The following is a 17,735-nucleotide window of genomic DNA, read 5'->3' on the forward strand; positions in this document are numbered from 1 at the left end:
GAGAAACAATGAAGAGGAGAAACAACTCGAGTGCAAAGGCCCCAAAACACCTTGCTCTGGCTCAATGGCCACTGAAGTAGGCCAGAAGGCTACGAGTTCCATTCCCAGGATGGAAAATTCCCAGGCAGGGTTTCTTTCCTTCAGTTGCAACTCTGCACCCAGGAGAGCAGAAGCTGCAAAGGTTTCCCCGAAGGTGACTTGGTGCAATTTCTTCATGCAATCCAGGACTAGCTTCTGCAGATCCAGACTCTTCTCTCCACCTTCCATTGTTCACATCTAGTTCATCTTAGCCTAGATTTAGTCGTCCTGGGTGCAGAAACTGGGTAGCCCTTATCTCCCTTGGCCCTCTACATCTATACTGTCCATTCATTCACTCCCCGAAGATCAATGGCTCTAAACCGACTGAACAGAAGACCAGTCTGGTGGATGAGAATTGTGATGGGGGAAGTCAGGGACTGGTAGGGGGGTGATAGTGGCAGGAGAGTGGGAAGAGGAACTATGAAGAATTTCTAAGTCACCCAAGGCCAGGGAGGATGCACCAACAGAAGGAGGCAGGGTTCAGGCAATGAGCCCCTGAAGGTTAACCAGAGAGGGTACAAATGGCATTTGTGTCCATTTGAGAGAGGACCAAGAGAAGGGGCTGAGCAGGAGAGGAACCAATTCGACTTGCTTCCACCATCAGAAACTTTTTCTTTTGTTTTTTTTGTTTTTGGGTCACACCCGGCAGCACTCAGGGGTTCCTCCTGGCTCTACGCTCAGAAATTGCTCCTGGTAGGCTTGGGGGACCATATGGGATGCCGGATTCGAGCCACCGTCCTTCTGCATGCAAGACAAATGCCTTACCTCCATACTATCACCGGCCCCCAGAATCTTTCAAGAGCGTGGAACTGCTGGGCTTGAGGAATAACGTAGAGGTGAATGCTGACCTCACCTGCCAGGTGTACCCACCCCTCTCCCCGATTAAAAAAAATATTTTTTGAGAGTACAGTGCTTGCCTTATACACTCCCTACCTGTGTTCGATCCCCAGCATCTCATCTGTTCTGAGTACCACCAGGAGTGATCCCTGAAGGCAGAGTCAGGAGTAAGCCCTGAACTGCACCAGGTGATCCCCAAACAAAAAACAAACATAAAACTTGCTATGGCTTCAGGCAGTATAAAGGGGAAGAGATGGGAAAGCAAGGGGATTGCTATTTTATCCTGGGGCAAAGGAGATGGCAGGAGAACTTTAGAATGAGGGGACGTGAGGGACTGAAGAATTGGGGGAAGCCAGAGAGGCATCAAGAGACAAATTTGACTGGACTTGGGATGGCCAGGTGACTAAGCACCCTGCTTTCTGCTTCCTGCCTTAAAGTGGGTCTTTTTTTTGGGGGGAGGTGGCATTTTGGGAGAGGCCAGAGAGATAGCACAGTGCTAGGGCATTTGCCTTGCACGCAGCTGATTCAAGATGGAGAGTGGTTTGAAACCTGACATCCATATGGTCCCCTATGCCTGCCTGGAGCGATTTTTTTTTTTTTGGGTCACACCCAGCGGTGCTCAGGGGTTACTCCTAGCTATCTGCTCAGAAATAGATCCTGGCAGGCAGGCACGGGGGACCATATGGGACACCAGGATTCGAACCAACCACCTTAGGTCCTGGATTGGCTGCTTGCAAGGCAAACGCCACTGTGCTATCTCTCCAGACCCAGGAGTGATTTCTGATAGCAGAGCCAGGAGTAATCTTTGAGCGCCACAGGGTGTGAACCCCAAAAAACATGTATATATATATATATATTGCTGATCATGATTTATTTCTCTTTTTGTTTTTGGGCCACATCCAGTGGCCCTCAGGTTATTCCTGGCTCTGCACTCAGAAATCGCTCCTGGAAGATTCAGAGGACCATATGGGATGCCAGGATTCAAACATGGGTCCATCCTGGGTCGGCTGTGTGCAAGGCAAACACACTACTGCTGTGCCATCCCTCCAGCCCTATAGAATGGGTCTTGACCAGAGGCCAGAGGAATAAGAATAGTGTGCTTGCCTTGGACACTGTGGCTGATCAGGTTCAATTCCTGGGACCCTATTTGGTCCTTTGAGTCTCACCAGAAGTGATTCCCTGAGCACAGAGCCAGAAGTAAACTGCAAGCATCACTGATGTGCCCCACACCAAAACCAAACCAAACCAAATAAACGTAGTGACTTGTATTTCTCTTCCACTTGTCCTATAATGTAAAAAACATACTTAGCCAGTTGAAAGAAGAGACATTACCTACAATGATCCCCACAGAAACCTACAGGGTGTAAGCCAAGCTCCCCATTCTGCAGCTCTGCTCTCCCTGGGCCTGGCCTGCTTTCATGGGAGACCTGTGACTACCTGACCACAGGGTTGTGGCACCCAAGAGGGAGCCACTCCAGGATCTCCAAAGGCCTCGCTTTGACCTTAAGTAACCTCCAGCCACTCCAACAGGAAGCTAGTGGGTCAGGCGGCCAGACTTAGCCTGGCTGGGGTGTTTCTTAGCCAGGCTGGGAACCCAGGAAGTTTCCCTTCCCTCATCACCCAGATGGTGTCTGCAGAAAGGAGTCAGTGGTACAAAGTCTGACAGCTCCCTCGGGTTAAGCTTGGCTCTTCTGTGTACAGATTTAGGGTGCTTGGCATTGAGGGGGCACAGCATGAGGTCACAGAACTGGCTTCCAACTCAGGTGGGCACACAAAAATTCATACAGGCTTTTCTTCCTTTTCTTTCTTTTTGTTTGTTTTTGGGCCACCTACATTCAGGGGTTATTCCTGGCTCTGTTCTCAGTAATTACTCCTGGCATGCTTGGAGAAATATATAAGATGCTGGGGATCAAACTAGGGTCAGCCACGTGCAAGGCAAACAGCAATACTTGTGTGCTATATTGCTCTGGCTCTATTCCCTCCATATTTTCATCTCTGTGTCTTCACCAGTGAAATGGGAGTGAAATGCCAATCTTAGCCTGGGAAGGGGGCCTGGGGCTCAAAGGATTGGAGCATGCCAGGCATGTACAGGCCCTGGATTAAGTCCTGGGCACTGTGTGTTTTCCTGAGCATCACAGGATAGGTGAGCCCTAGCACTGTTAGGCAAGCCTTCTTCACTTCCTCCACAATACCAACCTTTCTGGAATAGTGTAAGAACTTTTAAGAGGCTGGAAGTACCAATCTGTACCATGCCTATCAGGAATGGAAGTCTGAATATAAGAGCTCCCAGGACATTACCTCTTCCTCCTGCCCACTTTCACCCCAATTTCCAAGCATTACTTGTCCTATTCATACTCTGGGCAGACACAGAAGGAAAGAAGGATCTAGTAAGTACTGCAGGCCTTGGCCCAGGAGAAATAGAAATAGGGGGTCGATTTTTCTTCTGTCCCAATATGTTCCATCCCGGAATGAAGGATGATTAGAATGATTAGGCCTTTCATGAAGGTAGGATTAAAGACATCTGGGCTGGGTAGTCTCAGGGGGGCAGAGACCAGGGCTGGCCTGTTGGGGGCCCTCTGTGTGACAGGGGAAAGTGTGTGGAGGAATTTGAGAGCAGGGTCAGACAGGAGCAGAGAAATTCCATGGATTGCATTTCAGGTGTGTATTTTTTACTCAAAAGAGCATCAGGAGCTAAGCAGCAAGAAGCTTTAATCCCAAATGCATCTTGTAGTTTTGGTTTTTGTGCCACACCTGGTGGTGCTCTGGATTTACTCCTGGGTCTGTGCTCAGAGATCCCACCTGGCAAAACTCAGAGCAACTAGGAGGTTTAGGGATCAAACCTAGGTTAACTGCATTAAGACAATTACAAAGTACTATCTCTCTGGACCTTGAAATGTATTTTTGTTGGGGGACCAAACCCAGCAGGGCTCAGGAGTTACTACTGGCTCTGTAGTCAGTAATTCCTCCTGGTGGGTGCAGGGTACTATATGGGATGTCAGGGATGAACCCAGGTTGGCCGCATGCAAGAGAAATACCCTACCCACTGTACTATTGCTCCAGCCCCTTGAAAAATATTTTTATTTTATTTTATTTTTGGTTTTTGGGCCACAGCTGGTGACACTAGGGGTTACTCCGGGTATGCGCTCAGAAATCACTCCTGGCTTGGGGAACCATATGGGACGCCGGGGGATCGAACTGCTGTCTGTCCTAGATTAGCCAAGTGCAAGGCAAACGCCCTATCATTTGCGCCACCGCTCCGGCCCCAAAATGTTTAAGTTTTAAATAAAATAAATGATTTACTTAACACTGTTACAAAGTTGTTCATGATTGGCAGTCATACAATGTTCTGTAAAACACTCATCCCTTCATTCGTGCACAGTTCCCACCACCAATGTCCTTGTTTCCCTCCTGTTCTCTTTCTTGCCCTCTCCTTGCCTGCCTTAATAGCAGACACTTGACTTCTCTCTCTTTTCCTTTTTTCCTTTTAGGCACTTCAATTGGCAATATTGTTACTGAAAGGGCATTGTGCATACCACTTTATCTCCTTTCAGCATCCAGATATTTTTTTTTGTTTGTTTTTTGTTTTTTGTTTTTGGGCCACACCCGGCTGTGCTCAGGGGTTACTCCTGGCTATCTGCTCAGAAATAGCTCCTGGCAGGCACGGGGGACCATATGGGACACCGGGACTTGAACCAACCACTTTAGGTCCTGGATCGGCTGCTTGCAAGGCAAACGCCACTGTGCTATCTCTCCAGCCCTAGCATCCAGATCTTCTTATTTTAACTTTATTTCATGATTACCAAGCTGCACTGAGGGATTACTCCTGGCTCTGCACTCAGAAATCGTCCCTGGCAGGCTCTGTTTTGTTGTTGTTGTTGTTGTTATTTTGGGGCCATACCCAGCAGTGCTCAGGGCTTGCTTCTGGCTCTACACTCAGAAATCACTCCTGGGAAAACCATATGTGTGATGGAAGTTCCAAGACCAGAACATTGGAGAGACACAGATCTGGAAGCAAAGGCCAACGCAGGAAATAATCCATGGGCACACTGAAGGGGGTGAAAAGGTTTCAGGAATTCCAGCATGCAAGCCTTCCGCTCCTAAGAAGCAGATAGCACAGTGGAGGAAAGCCAGAAATGCAAAGAGAGCATTTTCCTGAGAATCAGGATTTTTTTTCCTCATCTCATTTTTATTTTATTATTATTATTATTATTTTGTTTGTTTGTTTGTTTGTTTTTGGGCCACACCCAGCGGTGCTCAGGGGTTACTCCTGGCTGTCTGCTCAGAAATAGCTCCTGGCAGGCACGGGGGACCATATGGGACACCGGGATTCGAACCAACAACCTTAGGTCCTGGATCGGCTGCTTGCAAGGCAAACACCGCTGTGCTATCTCTCCGGGCCCTATTTTTATTTTTTTATTATATTTTATTTAAACACCTTGATTACATACATGATTGTGTTTGGGTTTCAGTCATGTAAAGAACACCACCCATCACCAGTGCAACATTCCCATCACCAATGTCCCAAATCTCCCTCCTTCCCACCCGACCCCTGCCTGTACTCTAGACAGGCTTTCCATTTCCCTCATACATTCTCATTATTAGGACAGTTCAAAATGTAGTTATTTCTCTAACTAAACTCATCATTCTTTGTGGTGAGCTTCCTGAAGTGAGCTGTAACTTCCAGCTCTTTTCTCTTTTGTGTCTGAAAATTATTATTGCAAGAATGTCTTTCATTTTTCTTAAAACCCATAGATGAGGGCCCGGAGAGATAGCACAGCGGTGTTTGCCTTGCAAGCAGCCGATCCAGGACCAAAGGTGGTTGGTTCAAATCCCGGTGTCCCATATGATCCCCCGTGCCTGCCAGGAGCTATTTCTGAGCAGACAGCCAGGAGTAACCCCTGAGCATCGCCGGGTGTGGCCCAAAAACCAAAAAAAACAAAAAAACCATAGATGAGTGAGACCATTCTGCGTTTTTCTCTCTCTCTCTGACTTATTTCACTCAGCATAACAGATTTCGTGTACATCCATGTATAGGAAAATTTCATGACTTCACCTCTCCTGACAGCTGCATACTATTCCATTGTGTATATGTACCAGTTTCTTTAGCCATTCGTCTGTTGAAGGGCTTCTTGGTTGTTTCCAGAGTTTGCTATTGTAAATAGTGCTGCAATGAATATAGGTGTAAGGAAGGGGTTTTTGTATTGTATTTTTGTGTTCCCAGGGTATATTCCTAGGAGTGGTATAGCTGGATCGAATGGGAGTTTGATTTCCAGTTTTTGGAGGAATCTCCATATCGCTTTCCATAAAGGTTGAACTAGACAACATTCCCACCAGCAGTGGATAAGAGTTCCTTTCTCTCCACATCCCCGCCAACACTGTTTATTCTCATTCTTTGTGATGTGTGCCAGAGAATCAGGATTTTTTAAGGAAGAATCCAGACCACATCCTAGGGTGGAGAATAGGGAGGGACCTGGTTAATTCAACAATATGGGATGTCAGGAATCGAACCTGAGTCAGCAGCAACAAAGCAAATAGTCTCCCTGTTGTGCTATCACTCCAGTCCCTCCCCTGCTGTTTGTGACCAGTCTTCTCATGACCAGCCCTCCTGGCCCTCGTCTCTGTTGTCATTGGATATTATTACCATACTATTTTTTTTTATATCCCACAAATGAGTGAGATCCTTCTATGTCTATCCCTTTCCCTCTGACTCATTTCACTCAGCATAATACTGTCCTTATCTATTCATGTCTAAGCAAATTTCATGACTTCATTTTTCCTAATAGCTGCGTAGTATTACATGAAGTCCATTTTGTAAAGCTCCTTCTAGGGCCAGAGATAGAATTCAGATATTTTTTATCCCCAAACAAACAAAAAGCAAATAAAAGCTTTTTCTTGGGGGCCAGAGCAATAACAAGGTGGTAGGGCCTTGCACACAGCCAACCCAGGACCCACCCGGGTTGGATCCCCAACATCCCTTATCGTTCCATGAACCTGCCAGGAGCAATTTCAGGAGTAACCCCTGAGCACTGCCGGGTGTGGCCCCAAAATCCCCTGGGGCTACACATATGAGGCATATGTCTTGCATGTGGGAAACCCTAGTTCAATCCTACGTACCACAGGGCTCCCCAAGCTTCACCAGGTGAACCTTGAAGGCCTAAGAATGAGCAGGAGAGGACTAGAGTGGTAGCACAGTGGTAGGGTGTTTGCCTAGCACATGCCTGACTCAGGACCGATGCAGGTTTGATCCCGGTATCCCATATGGTCCCTCGAGCCTGCCAGGAGTGATTTCTGAGTGCAAAGTCAGGAGTAACCCCTAAATGTCATCGCTGTGGTAAAACACACACACACACACACACACACACACACACACACACACACAATGAGCAGGACGTCCTGAACACCACTTGAGAACCCCCAAACAAACAAATCCAGCAGTTCTCCGGGCTGCTGTGGGTGGCTGGGTTGGGGGCCAGGGAGCAGGGGTGTGCAGGCAGGAGGCAGGTGGAGCGGGAGGAGGACTTGCCTTCCCAGCCAGATTCTCTGGAGCCTTACCAGGAAAGAACCTGCAGGTGCAGAGCAATGATAACAATCCCTCAAGGCCACAGGCTAGGTCAAAGAGCACCAGAAGGATGTGGTTTGGTTCCTTGGAGGCTGTGGGTGGAGCCAACTCCCAGGCAATGCGGAGGGGGCTCAGGGATTACTTTTGTCAACAGCTGGCTGGTTCAATGCTCAAGGCTGGAGGTGCTGGGGCCTATAGGTCATACCCGTGGTCCTGGGCAGGGTAAAATGTCATGTTGGGGATCAAACTCAGGGTCCTTTGCGCTATCGCCCCAGCCCCCTACTTTTTTTTCCGCATTCTTATTTTGGGGTCACACCCAGAAATGCTCAGGGGTTACTACTGGCTCTGCGCTCAGGAACCACTCCTGGAGGAATCAATCTGACTATATTGGGATGCAGGAGATGGAACCTGGGAAGGCCACCCGGCCAGGCAAGTGCTTTACCTACTGAGCTATTTCACTGGCCCTTTTTCATTACTCTTGAATTTGAATTTTGACTCAGGGCCCCCAAACTTCTTCAAGTGCAGAGGTAAATGAACTTTAAACACTGGTGGAGCTGTGGGGAGGAAGGGAAAGGAAAGGAGGGAAGCAAAGAACTGACTGCCAGGGTAGCCAGGAAATTCTAATCACAGCTGGAGACAGAGGGAGATCATAGAAAATCCTCCCCCCCTTATCTGACCCTGGACTAACACCTGTGATTCTGTTTATCACTTTCTCTCCTGAACAGGGGTGGGGAACATCCGGCTGTAGGGTCGATTAAGGTCAGTAGAATCACATGGTCTGGCTTGGTACAAGACTAAACAGCCACCTGTGCTCTGGCCCATATACTTATACTGTAAGATTATTTTTTGGGGGGGCTCACACCTGGCAGTGCTCAGGGTTAATTCCTGGCTTTGCGCTCAGAAATCCCCCCTGGCAGGCTTGGGGGACTATATGAGATGCTGGGGATTGAACCCTGTCCATCCCGGATAAGCCGCATGCAAGGCAAACACCCTACTGCTGTGCTATCACTCCAGCCCCCCATGGATATTCTTAGTGTCTGCATAGCCTTGACAGAGAAAGGTTCCCTGGTCCTGTGTCAGAGCAGGAGCACAGAGAATCAGAAACTTATTCTATGAGGCTGGAACAATAGCATAGTGGAAATGGCATTTTTTTTTTGCACGTGCCAACCTGGGTTCAATCTCTGGCATCCCATATGGTCCCTCAAACCTGCCAGGAGTAATTTCTTCTTGGGGGAGGGTTGGGCCACACCTGACCTTGCTCAGGGGTTACTCCTGGCTCTGTGCTCAGAAATCGATGAGTGATGAGTAATTTCTGAGCACTGAGTCAGGAGTAACCCCTGAGCACTGCCAGGTGTGGCCCCTCAAAAAAAAAAAAGAAAGAAAGAAAGAAGGAAAAGAAACATTTACAATGTCCCACCTTCAATTCAGCATTGGTCATGTAATTGATGTGCCCCCAGTGGATGCATCCATGTTAAGTGTGTGTGTGTATTTGCATGGGTGAATAGATGGATAGTGGTTGGTTGGTGAATAGATGGATGAGTGGATGGGTGAACAGAGGAATGGATGGGTTGGTGGGTGTAGATAGGTATAGATTGTTGTAGGTAGGTAGATGGGTAAATGGATGGTTGGATGGATGGATGGATGGATGGATGGATGGATGGATGGGTGGATGGATTAGATGGACAAATAGATGGATTGGTGGTGGGTGAATAGATGTATAGGTGAATGGATGAGTTGGTAGATGAATGAGAATTGTACAAATAGATGATAAATGTGTGGGTGGGTGGATGAATGGATGGATATACAGATATGTGGATGGGTGGGCAGATGGATACGTGATGGATAGGTCCCACTAAAAAAGGCCCAAAACTAAAAAATTAATATTAGTGATAGCACAGTGGATATGGTGTTTGCCTTGCACACAGCCAACACAAGTTTGACCCCTGGCATCCCATAAGGTCCCCTGAGCACTGCAAGGAGTAATTTCATGCAGAGTTCAGAATAAGGCCTGAGCATTGCCAGGTATCACACACACATACACACACACACACACACACACACACACACACACACACAATAATAAATTAAGGGGCCAAAGAGACAACACAAAAGTTAAAGCATTTGTCTTGCATTTATTTAAACCTGGTTCAATCCTTGACACTGCATCATAATTACCCAAGCTCTGGAAAGTTTGATCCCAACCTGATAAATGTTTAAAAATATATTACAGGGGTTGGGAAGGTGGCGCTAGAGGTAAGGTGTCTGCCTTGCAAGCGCTAGCGTAGGACAGACCTCGGTTCGATCCCCCGGCGTCCCATATGGTCCCCCCAAGCCAGGGGCGATTTCTGAGCATATAGCCAGGAGTAACCCCTGAGCATCAAACGGGTGTGGCCCAAAAACCAAAAATAAATAAATAAAATATATTACAGGGGCTGGAGAGATAGCACAGTGGTAGGGCATTTGCCATGCATGCAGTTGATTCAGGACAGACAGTTTGAATCCTGGCATCCCATATAATCCCCAGTGTCTGCCAGGAGTGATTTCTGAGCACAGAGCCAGGAGTAATCCCTGAGTACCACAGGATGTGACTCATAAAATATATATGTACAGATATTTCTGGAAGGCCTGGCAACCAAAAATACAGCCCATGAAAGTAGTCTCCATGTCTGTAATGAGTCAGCTCCATAGGCTCACTTTATTCTAGAAAAAGATGTAAACCAAGCTGTGAAAAATTATGGCTACACCAGCCACACAGCTGAAAGCTGGCAATCTCAGGGGGAGAGGGCAGGCCAGGTCTCCGCCCTGCCAAAGCCACTCCTGCTGCACCCATCTCCCACAATTGCCCCTTGCCAATGGCCAGCTTCACCACTCCTCTACAACTCTGGAGAGACACCAATCTGACCAAGTGGTATGTTGGTATGTGGGCTGACATCACCAGGACTTTTCCAAAGTTAGTGCAGGCACCCTCCCCCTGCCTTCTAGTACTTCTGGAAGACCTGGCAGCTGAAACCACGCCCCACAAAAGCCACCGAAGTATCAGCCACAATGCTGGGAATTCCTGGACAATTCCAAGGTTTTTTGGGGGGGGAGGGCCCACACCCAGTGGTGCTCAGGGCTTACTCTTGTCTCTGCAGTTTTTTTTTTTGTTTGTTTTTTTGGGGGGGTTGGTTTTTGGGCCACACCCGGTGGTGCTCAGGGGTTACTCCTGGCTGTCTGCTCAGAAATAGCTCCTGGCAGGCATGGGGGACCATATGGGACACCGGGTTTCGAACCAACCACCTTTGGTCCTGGATCGGCTGTTTGCAAGGCAAACGCCACTGTGCTATCTCCCCGGGCCCTTGTCTCTGCAGTTTGGAATCACTCTTGGCAGTGCTTGGGGGACCACATGGAACTTGGATCAGTCACAGGCAAGGCCGGTGCCCTCCCCACTATACCATTGCTCTGACCCCCTATTCAGTGTCTTGCTGTGATTCAAGTACCCTTTCCTACCCTATTGCCTCATATCAAGCTCACACTGCTCTGGATGCCCCCCATTTTTACCCCATTTGCCAACTATTCATGTGCTGAACATATGAAGATATGTTTGGAGGGAGAGAGAGTACAAATGAACTGGAGTGGAAGAATTTCATTTATGAGGCCCAGCACCACATGGTCCCCTAAAAACCGTGGAATAGCTTCTGAACACCTGATCCAGGTGTAGTCCCTGAGCATTACTAGATGTGACCCCAAAAAAGCAATAGGGGCTGGAAAGAGAGCACAGCAGGTTGCTTGTCTTGTATGGACTCCAACATGTGGTTCCTCAACCCATATCATTGTCAGATGTGGCACCCAAAAAAAAAAAAAAAATCCAACATAAGGCTGGAGCAATAGCACAGCAGATAGGGCATTTGTCTTGCACATGGCCAACCTGGGTTCAATCCTCCGGCATTCCATATGGTCTCTGAAGCACCACTAAGAGTAATCCCTGAGCATAGAGCCAGGAGTAACCCCTGAGCATTGTTGGGTATGTTCCCCACTAAAAAGTAGAATCCAGGGACCAGAGAACTAGCACAGCGGTAGGACATTTGCCTTGCAAGCAGCCAATCCAGGACGAATGGTGGTTCAAATCTCGGCATTCCATATGGTCCCCCGAGCCTGGCAGGAGAGATTTCTGAGCACAGAGCCAGGAGTCATCCCTGAGAACCGCTGTGTGAGCCAAAACAAACAAACAAACAAAAAAAAAACTTTTTGGTGCCGGAGAGATAGTATGGAGGTAAGGTGTTTGTCTTTCACGAAGAAGGTCATTGGTTCGAATCCCTGTATCCCATATGGTCTCCCGAGCCTGCCAGGAGCGATTTCTGAGCGTGAAGCCAGGAGTAACCTCTGAGTGCTGCCGGGTATGACCCAAAAACAAACAAATGAAAAAACAAAAACAAAAACAAAAAAATCAAACAGAAGTGCTTGTTCTGCAGTCACAACATCTGATGTGCACTTGGCCCTCCTGAAATGGACAGAGGAAAGAATGGACAGAGAGAAGGAAGAGATTATACAGATTTAATGCGATCCCCTTAAAAAAAACCCATGACATTCTTCAAAGAATTGGATCAAACACTTATGAAGTTCATCTGGAACAATAAACACCCTCGAATAGTTAAAGCACTCCTAGGGAAAAGGAAAATGGGAGGCATTACTTTTCCCAACTTTAAACTGTACTACAAAGCAATAGTTATCAAAACAGCATGGTATTGGAATAAAGACAGACCCTCAAATCAGTAGACTAGGCTTGAGTTCTCAGACATTGTCCCCCAGACATACAATTACCTAATTTTTGACAAAGGAACAAGAAATCCTAAGTGGAGCAGGGAAAACCTCTTCAACAAGTGGTGCTGGCAGAACTGGTTAGCCACTTGCAAAAAAGTGAACATAGACCCCCAGTTAACATCATGTACGAAGGTAAAATCCAAATGAATTAAAAGACCTTGATATCAGACCTGATACCATAATGTATATAGAACAACATGTCGGTAAAACACTCCATGACATTGAGACTAAAGGCATCTTCAAGGAGGGAACTGCACTTTCCAAACAAGTGGAAGCAGAGATCAACAGATGGGACTACATTAAACTGAGAAACTTCTGCACCTCAAAAGAAATAGTGCCCAGGATACAAGAGTCACCCACCACGTGGGAGAAACTATTCACCCAAAACCCATCAGATAAAGGGCTAATATCCAAAATATACAGGGCACTGACAGAACTTTACAAGAAAAAAACATCTGGGGCTGGAGAGATAGCACAGCGGTAAGGCCGGTTCCTTGCAAGAAGGACGGTGGTTCAAATCCCAGCATCCCATATGGTCCTCCGAGCCTGCTGGGGGCAATTTCTGAGCATAGAGCCAGGAGAAACCCCTGAGCACTGCCGGGTGTGACCAAAAAAAAAAGAAAAGAAAAGAAAAAAACATCTAATCCCATCAAAAAATGGGAGAAGAAATGAACAGATGCTTTGATAAAAAAGAAATACAAATGGCCAAAAGGCACATGAAAAAATGCTCCTCTAATCATCAGGGAGATGCAAATCAAAACAATGATGAGATACCACCTCATACCACAGAGATTGGCACACATCACAAAGAACGAGAACAATCAATGCTGGCGGAGATGTGGAGAGAAAGGAACTCTTATCCACTGCTGGTGGGAATGCCGTCTAGTCCAACCTCTATGGAAAGCGATATGGAGATTCCTCCAAAAACTGGAAATTAAGCTCCCATTTGACCCCGCTATTCCACTCCTAGGGATATACCCTAAGAACACAAGAACACAATACAAAACCCCCTTCCTCACATCTATATTTATTGCAGCACTATTCACAATAGCCAGGCTCTGGAAACAACCAAGATGTCCTTCAACAGACGAATGGCTAAAGAAACCATGGTACATATACACAATGGAATATTATGCAGCTGTCAGGAGAGATGAAGTCATGAAATTTTCCTATACATGGATATACATGGAATCTATCATGCTGAGTGAAATAAGTCAGAGGGAGAGAGAGAGAGACGCAGAATAGTCTCACTCATCTATGGGTTTTAAGAAAAATAAAAGTCATTTTTGCAACAATCCTCAGAGGCAATGAGAGGAGGGCTGGAACTTCCAGCTCACTTCATGAAGCTCACCACAAAGAGTGGTTAGTGCAGTTATAGAAATAACTACTCAGAGAACTACCATAATCATGTGAATGAATGAGGAAACTGGAAAGCCTGTCTGAAGTACAGGTGGGGGTGGGTGGGATGGAGGGAGATATGGGATATTGGTGGTGGGAATGTTGCACTGGTGATGGGGGTGTTCTTTACATGACCAAAACCTAATCACAATCATATATGTAATCAAGATGTTTAAATAAAGAAAAAAAGTTTCAAATAATAAAAAAAAAAGAATAGAGGGCAAAGTTTTATTGTGCCTGATGTTAGAGGAAAAGCATTTTGCTTTTCTCTTCTTGAGTGTAATCTTTACCCTGGCTTGTGTTATATGACCTTGACTGTATTGAGAAAAGTTTATTCAATTCTCATCTTGTTTTCATCTTTTGAGAATTTTTATCATAGAGTGCTGAACCTTGTCAAGTGCTTTATCTGAATCTGTTGCGATGTTCACATGATTTTTATTTTTCCTTATATTGATATGGTATATTAGTTGACTTGCATTTTGTTTTGTTTTGTTTTTGGGTCACACCCGGAAGTGCTCAGGGGTTACTCCTGGCTGTCTGCTCAGAAATAGCTCCTGGCAGGCACGGGGGACCATATGGGACACCGGGATTCGAACCAACCACCTTTGGTCCTGGATCGGCTGCTTGCAAGGCAAACGCCGCTGTGTTATTTCTCCTGGCCCTAGTTGACTTGCATTTGTTAAACATCCTTGCATCTCTGGAATAAATCCTATTTGGTTATGGTCTAAAAAAAAGAGAGAGAGAAGGAAGAGAAAGGAAAGAGGAAATGGGGACACTGAGGCAGAGGGTGTGTGGCCTGGCTCCAGCTCATCCGGAGGGCAGCTTCCCAGCTGGCCCACTCTCTTGGTCACCTGACACACAGCTCAAAGTGTCACGCCGAGCTGCCGTCCCTGCCCTGCTTGCCAAGGGCAGCGGCTGCTGACTCACTGGTGACTGGGCTGCATTTGTCTGCAGAACTGGAAAGGCGGCCACACTGACCAAGGGCATATTGATTCGAGCAGGGCTGCTTGGTAATATCAGAGCCAGTCACATGGAAAGATAAAGGCACCAAAGACTTTGCCCACAGTGACTGTCCTGCTCAAACCTCCCACGGCCAAGTCCACAAATGTCCCCATTGATCGCCAAGTCTTCCCTTGCCAACCCCAGTTCAGTTCAGACATCATTCACAGGGTCCGGGGTCAGGCGTCCCATACTTCCGGCCTTGGCATGGTTGAGTCAAAGCTGACTTGCTGCTGAGAGGAGTTGTTTTTCAAAAAGAGAGAGAGATGTGTGTGTATGTGTGAGAGAGAGAGACAGAGAGAGAGACAGAGAGACAGAGAGAATAGGGGTTAAGGTGCTGCCTTGCAAGTGGCGAGCTCTGGTTCAACTCAAGTGCCACCCGATTCCCTAAACACCTCTGTGGGTAAGCCCCTGGCATAGTACTAGAAGCCTTAACTCTTTCTGGCTGTGACCCCCACAGTAAATTACATCCCCTGTCCGAACCCTGCAAACCTAAAAATAAATAAAAAATTGGGCTGGAGCGATAGCACAGCAGTAGGGCATTTGCCTTGCACACGGCTGACCTGGGCCAACCTGGGTTTGATCCCCAGCATCCCATATAGTCATATAGTTCCCAAGTCTACCAGGAGTGCTTTCTGAGTGCAGAGCCAGGAGTAACCCCTGAGCGTTGGGTGTGGTCCAAAAACCAAAATAAAATAAAATTTAAAAAATTACATGACTCTCCTTGAATTTAAGTCTTTGGTCTATTTTCCTGCTGTGGGGCACTTTGAAATTCTTCTGTCAATTGCCTGTCCCTATCCTTTTGTTGAGTTTTTAATATCAAAAGGGTCCCCTTTGGGCCAGAACAGTAGCACAGTGGTAGGGTCTTTTCTTTGCACATGGTTGACCCAGGACAGACATGGGTTCAATCCCTGGTGTCCCTTATGGTTCCCCAAGCCTGCCAGGAGCTATTTCTGAGCACAAAGCCAGGGGTAACCCCTGAATGCTGCCAGGTTTGCCCCCCCAAAAAAGGTGCCTCCTTTGTGTTCTTTAGTCATAGTTGTCTATTCCAATATCAAAGTGCCCTGGCTCTATGCTCAGAAATCGCTCCTGGCAGGCTCGGGGGACCATATGGGATTTGAACCACTGTCCTGCATGCAAGGCAAATGACACGCCTCCATGCTATCTTTCCGACCCCTTTTTAAATAATTTTTATTGTGACCAAAGTGAATTACAAAGCTTTCACAGTAATATTTTAGGTACATAGTGACATTGAATCAGGGGCATTCCCACCACCAGTGTTGTCCTCCCTCCATCCCATTCCCAGCATATATCCCATATCCCTCTCCTTTGCCCCTCAGGCTGCTAGTATAAGTGGTCCCCTCTGTATCTAGCTTGTAGATTGGATATTGATTCTGTTGTTGTTGGCTTTGGATTTGGTTCTTTTTTTTTTTTTTTTTTTTTTTGCTGTTATTTTGGAGACACTCCTGGTAATGCTCAAGGGTTGCTCCTGGCTCTGTGCTCAGGAATCTCTCCTGAGAGGACTCAGAGGGCCATATTGGGTATTGGAGATCGAACCTGGGTCAGCTGCATGCAAGGCAAGCGCCCTCCCCACTGTACTATCTCTCCAGGTTCTGTTTTCCAGGTAAAGTATAAAATCCACTGAGTCATATCTGACCTTTGCTTGTGGTATCTTTTCGCTTCAAGAGGCCCCTTATCCCTTATCCTGGAAAAGAGTTGTCAACCTACTTTGTGGTCAGAGCAGTGGGTGGGAGTTGGGAAGCCAGGGTTTGGCCTGTGGCTGACTCACTAGTTGACTTGGCACCATCCCTGGGCTCTCTCTAGCCCTGTCTGTCAAATGAGAGCACTGAAGTAAGTGGTCATGGAGGTTCTGTCCACCTGAATGTTCTAGAACAAGCACTGATTAGATAGAGGCCACAGATGTAGTACTTAGAGGTCTTAGGGGTCACTCCCAACAATATTCAGCCAGGAAGACTGTGCCTCACATGTCATTGTTCTAGCCAAGTGCTACAGTGCTCAGGGCCCATTGGTACTCAGGGCCAGTGCCCTACCCACCATTTTATTTTATTTTATTTTTTTGGTTTTTGGGCCACACCCAGCGGTGCTCAGGGGTTACTCCTGGCTGTCTGCTCAGAAATAGCTCCTGGCAGGCACAGGGGACCATAGGGGACACCGGGATTTGAACCAACCACCTTTGGTTCTGGATCGGCTGCTTGCAAGGCAAACACCGCTGTGCTATCTCTCTGGGCCCCCTACCCACCATATTTTATCTCTTCAGCCTTTTATTTATGTAGTTAGTGAGTTTTGGGGCCTGGCTCCTGTCTCTGTGCTCAGAAGTGATTAGTATCACTCCTGGTGGGGCTAGGGGGACCATATGGGGAGCTGGGGATCAAACCCAGGTCAGCAGTGTATAAGGCAAGTGTCTTACCCACAGTACTATCACTTTGGTCCTAACCACTTACATTATTTTTTTAAATATTTTTTGGAGGGGCCAGAGCTGTGGCGCAGCGGTAAGGAGTTTGCCTTGCACGATGCTGACCTAGAACAGGCTTGATCACCTGACATCCCATATGGTCCCCCAAGCCAGGAACGATTTCTGAGCGCATAGCCAGGAGTAACCCCTGCGCATCACCAGGTGTGGCCCAAAAACCAAAAATGAAACCAAAACTAAACAAAACAGCTTTTTTGGAGGGCTGGATTGACAGTACAGAGAATATTGAGCTTGCCCTGTATGCAGTTGATTTAGGTTCTATCCCTGGCTTCCAATGGTTCCCCAACACCACCAGGAGTTGTAACCCCTGAGCACCACTGGGTGTGACCTCAAAACATATAAACAAAAAACAAAGATTTTTCAGTTCCATTTAATTTCAATTTCAAATTTAAGAGGGCTGGAGAGATAGGACAGGGATTAAGGCATTTGCTTTGCTTATGGTTGTTTCTAGTTCTATCCCTGGCAGTATGACATAGAGCCTCCCCCCCCCCCACCTAAGCTCCTACAGAAGAGATAAGAGGTTAGAGTTAGCCCTAACTATAGCCAGGTAGAATCTCAAAGCCCCCAAACAAA

Source organism: Suncus etruscus, chromosome 5, assembly GCF_024139225.1.
Source record: "Suncus etruscus isolate mSunEtr1 chromosome 5, mSunEtr1.pri.cur, whole genome shotgun sequence".
Lineage (NCBI taxonomy): Eukaryota > Metazoa > Chordata > Mammalia > Eulipotyphla > Soricidae > Suncus > Suncus etruscus.